The sequence below is a fragment of the Stegastes partitus genome, unplaced genomic scaffold, assembly GCF_000690725.1.
Source record: "Stegastes partitus isolate 25-593 unplaced genomic scaffold, Stegastes_partitus-1.0.2 Scaffold325, whole genome shotgun sequence".
Classification (NCBI taxonomy): Eukaryota; Metazoa; Chordata; class Actinopteri; family Pomacentridae; genus Stegastes; species Stegastes partitus.
Window position 1 is genome coordinate 157026 of NW_007578056.1, and position 5500 is coordinate 162525.

Below are 5500 nucleotides of genomic sequence, written 5' to 3' on the forward strand. Positions count from 1 at the left end.
GCCATTTATTTAGCAAAATGTAAACTGATAATGACTGACTCATTCACTGTAATCTTGTCCACTGAAAATGTCCATGCAATGAATTTGTGGAAGTGGAATATATCTTTTTACAGGCTACATCTGAGGCACACCTACAGTGTAGGGTTTGTGTGCGTCACAGATGGAATAAGACGATGGATGTTCATTTTGGGATTGTTCAGTGTAGCTGTCAGTTATTCACTAAGTATGTATATTATGGGTAAGTTAAGGTCAACACACACCATTAGACTCTGTAAGGGTTACTCAGCAACTGACAGCTAGTAACTGGCAAAATAACATCAATGTTGACAATGCTGTGTTTGACACAAAGTCATTTTTTTTCCTGGATACTGGTAGCTTGAATTATAAAATATATACCAACAATTAACTGTGTATAATTAGCTGCACACATGTCATGTAAACAGTATAAATACAAGACTGGACTATTTTCACATTTTCCGCTCTAGACTTCTGTAGCCACTTTAATTGATTATAATGAAAGCGTAGTGTTGTAGCAGCTGCTCTACTAACAGTCCACATACTGTATGTTACATGATCCATTTAGCCACAGCTTAACTGTAACAGTCACTGAAATGCTGCCATAAAAAGATCCCTTTGACCTGTTTATGCTGAAGTGTAAATCAAACATGCAACATATTCATCATTTACTTTCGAATTACTCAAAGTAATGCAGTTTTTCTGTCTTTTTTGGCAACACTGAGGACAAAGCTGTCTTGTTTGACTTTATGAGAATTGAGTTTGAACAAAACCGGCTGCTGTCTTCTTGCGAGGCTACTTTCAGTGTGAGCTTCACATGGTGGCTGGTTGTTTGCAAGCTGCAGGTTCTGGCCCTGCAAAAAAAAAAAAAAGCCAATTTAAAATGCATACAGTGAGTTAACACATTATACAGGGTTTATTCAAATTGCACAGTGTCTGTCCAGCTTTTATGGCTAACCCTACTAGCATGCTATATAACTGACAAACAACAACACCAAACTAATCCGCTGAAACTTGCACTCAAGAATTTCGGGATGCAAATACATTGATTGCTTGCAGTTGTTAGGGTCACAAGGCTAAACAGAAGTCTCACACTGATCTGAATTTCGCAAACAGAACAGTTGTGTTGTTATGTTCCCCTGATTTCTAACATTTGTTATGATGTCAGGCTGGACTAAACTCTCCTATTAAACAGAGAAAAGCCTAGAAAAACCCTGCAGACTATATTTGTTGGCAAATCATGTTTCTTTAATAAATGAATTGAAGAGTATGTCATCACATTAAAGCAAAAAAAAAAAAGAAAAATCTTTGCTTGAAACAATTTCTAATCATTTGTATGCAACATTAACTTCACTAGCCTAATATTTCTGGATTTATTTAGGGGATGTTGGTAGAAATGGAACTGATTGACAAATTTCTGTGAAATCACATGCTCAGGCTTTGTTCAACCTGTAGGTAAAGATTTATTTTTACATCCATAGGGGTGTTAATGAGCAAAAACATCTCTATTGAATGGCACAGATGAAGCCTTTTCAGTTTTCTTTTTGTTTGTTTGCTTCCGAATTAGCCAGACCCATCAGACAGCGGGGAGTACGGTTGATTGATACCCTTTCTTTGCATGGTTTGTCATTATCAGAGACAATCAATAGGACAGAAACCCAAAATTAATCTAATCTTAGGCTGCAGTATGTGAAGAGAATGCTGAAGGCTCTGGCTTTCTCATGCAAATAGCGATAATAATTATTCCCTAAGTGCCTTCCTCGCTCACCCCAAATAGATTCTAGTCAGTCAAAGAATCAACCAGCTTTAGGCAACGAGGGAGATAAAATGAAAGACATGTACATTCGGAGACAATTAGAGAGCTCGGATGTTAAAAATGTGCATTTCCACAGTGTCGGCTAAGTCCACGCTTGCTCTTTATATCTCCGGGGTGTCGGAACTTGCGGGGGAAAAAAAAAAAAAAAAATTAGATGAGAGACTGTCATTAAGGATGACAGCGTGACTCTGACACCCTGAGTGTGGGAGAGAGCGTGTGAAGGAGAGATGTGGAGAGCGATAGAGAGACATCATTACAGCAGGGATCACAGCGAAACTGGAAGAGGCCATCAACATGGCGGGGAATAGATGCAGCAGATAGATGGCAGAGAACAAGGGGAACGAGGAAGGGGGGTTGGGGGGGGGCGTCGAAGGCAGAGCTTCAGAGAGAGGCTGTCACATATACAAGTGACCAAATGCAATGCGAGCGAGATGGAGCTCGGGGGTAAAAGAAAAATGTCTGTAAGAGCTCCCTGCTGTGGCTCAGGGGGCTATTCTGAGTGACTCAGTCGGCGGTGATAAACCTGTCATCCTCTGCTTCCACCTCTTCCTCTCTGCAGATGCACCTCACTGTAGGCAAAATCCTGACAGACAATTATCACATCAGGAAATTGAGTAAGATGACTTATTTTAACTAAAAAATAGACAGGACTTGGTGTAAATTAAGGCATCTGAGAGCCTGAGGAAAGAAGGAAATGTAATGTGGTCTGAAATGATTTGTGAATGCAAATTAATGTTCTTGGACTCCTTGTAAAAGCTCACATGTGGGCCTTTGTTTGCATATAGGTGAGCGAAGCAGCTGAAGCCCACAGGTACCATCATTTAGCTCTATCTTTAAGAGCGTAGCGAGCTGTGTGGATTAGCACAATAGGCGGTTATGAACTGAGGGAACAGAGAAGCTGGTTATGAGCTCAGGGAGTGAGAGGATTTGTAAAACGTTGCATGATGGAGTTTATTTGTTTGTCAGACACCTTGGTTTTAAGACGCCGTTTTAAAAAGATGAAGAAGAATCCAACCTTGGCTGTTACGGGGAGCAGATACAGCAGCTACCAACAAAATGCTGATACATTTCAACACCGGTTGGTGGGTTTGTTTACCCTACGAGCAACTTTGCTGCACAGCAAAAGCGTCACTTGATGTTTGTATCTTTTTAAGGAGAGCTTGACTGATTTTTTTTTATTTTTTATTTTTTAACACATGAGCATCAGTTTACGTGTGATTGGGAGTTCTGGGAGAGCAGTCTTCAGTGGTTCTGGGGGGAGCTTTATCAAGACTGAGAAAATTGCCTTGCCACGATTTTCTTGGCTTGAGCTCAGAGGCTACAAATTTATGACCGAAAGCCAGCATGTGGAGTTTGAAAAAATATGGGCATCCACCAAGCAGGGGAATGGGAAAGATGTTAGGGAGTGGTGTTATGGGAGAAGTTGGACCCAGTGTTTTGGAGCTTGACCCATACTAAGTAGTAAAAATCAGGATCTGCTTTGTGAATTCTGGATGTGGGTTGTTGGTGGTGATGACAGCAAGAGAGCCATTATTATTAAAGACCCCCCCTGGTCAACATTTCTATTTGGTGCTTTTTATATGCTGGAAGACACAGCATGAGTGAAATAAGCAGCCATCGCTGAGCATTACCATTGTGAAACTGCAGCATACCAATTACAGTCTCAGAAACACGGATCCAGGGTTTCGTACATAGGCTGCTTTCCACTGCAGGAACTTGTAGAAATGTATGAGTTGCCTGAACTTTTGTTTTCCGACCACAAGATCTGCCCCTGCAGAACCTCTTTCCGGGCAGTTTTAGGGGAGAGAAACAGTACCTACTCCAGAGTAGCTACTTCTGAGTCTTGACAAACTGCTGTGCCCTCTTTGGTGCTACTTTTTTAAACTTGGAGAGGACAACAAGCGCCATTTTCTCCCCTCTTCATGTCCTTGCGATTAGCAGTCTTCTCCTCTCCAACATCACCATCTTCAACATAGAATTCACCACATGAGGACCAAAAAGTTGTCTGCCTTGCCCAGAAACAAGGAGGGTAACTCTCATTTCGTAGCATAACTGTATACTGTAAAGCCTTCTATCACCATCTACAAAAACTCCAATGTTTGTTCCTTGACCCCCTTTGAAAATTAGCAGGTGAGAGAGAAACCAAACAAAGCACAGCACAGGTGGCAGAATCAGCCAAATGTGGCTTTGAACTGTTTGTTCATGCACCTTCCTTACCCAAACTGCACCATCTGACTTCTGTTTCCCAAACTGAAATCTTACTCATTTGCACCATTTTTAGAGTGATGAAAAGTCATCCACGCTGTTGAGGAGAATCTGGATACTCAAGATGTGGCCTTCTTTTGTGAAGGGATAGTAAAACCTGAGCATCCAAGTGTGTGAAATTAACGGAGACTTTGTTAATGCAAGATGTTTTTTTTTCTGTGAGGCAGAGAACTTCTTGAAGTACCTCAGTTGGCCAACATAACAAACCCTTGATATCCTCTTTTCCTCATGGTCACAGAACTATAGTTACAGTGCCATGAAAAAGTGTTTGCCCCCTGCTCAAATTCTTATTTTAAAAAACAAAAAAAATTTCCCCCACTTTAATATTTGACTTTGTTTGATGGTCTTGCTCACCTTAACAAACCATTAAATCAAATCTTGTCAGCTTGCTGTGTGAGGCTTCCTGTATCATTCTTCTTCTTCAGAATTGGTTTCCGGTTGGAATATGTTTAGCTGAATTACTCCATCATTGCAACTTGCCATTGTGGAGCATGTAGATGAGCTGGTGTGCTTGAGTTGCAGTGAGTGGGGAGGAGTAGGTTAAGGAAGAGGCATAGATCTAGACCAGGGGTCGGCAACCCACGACTCTTTTATTCCTCTGCTGTGGCTCCTTGTGGCTTTGGAAAATAATCGGTATTTAAATTAAATGTATTTTATTTAAAAGGAATTTAAAATTTGCTCGGATCCTGAATGAAGTCCTGAGGTAGTGCACTCACTACGTGACATTAGAAACTGTCTTTTAGCGCCATCATCCTGCTACATGTTGGGTTCTCTAAAGCGTTTATCTGCTGACATGTTATCCGTGCAGAAATATAAAATGGTTTAGATTGCATCCACTGCGGCACCATCAGGCCAATTTACAAGTGGAGATTCAGAGAAGTTGCAGAAAACAGCCTTTGTTTGCCTCACAGAGACAGAACAAAGTGTATGGGCAGTCAGTATACCCAGGGGGTAAAGACAATGGTAGTGGGTTGTCCTGCAGAATAACTGCAGACTGAGGACAACGCTGTGGGTAAAACAGTAACAGAAATGCAGAGAGGGCAGCCACAGTTAAAAGCCATGATGGCATTGGTCGGTCTCAAGGACAAGTACACGGGAATGCTTTTAACTGCAGGTCCCTATGGGAGAAAAACTGAAATTTTATTAAATCAAATTAAGTGGCTAGCAGGATGAGCCAAGACTGAAATGTCTCTAGTGAAAGAGCTTTGTAATTTTTGTGTCTGTGTGTACGAATGCCTCCCCTTATAAAGATCTTGTTTTTCTTTCCATTTACAAGCATTCATTTAGCCGTAAAGACTCTGAAGTGTGTTTTTATTTGTTGCTGCTTTTGGAGTTGATGCATCTGAAATCAAAACACGGCCGGTATCGTCCGACTGTTTGACACCAGCAGTCCAAACTGTGGCA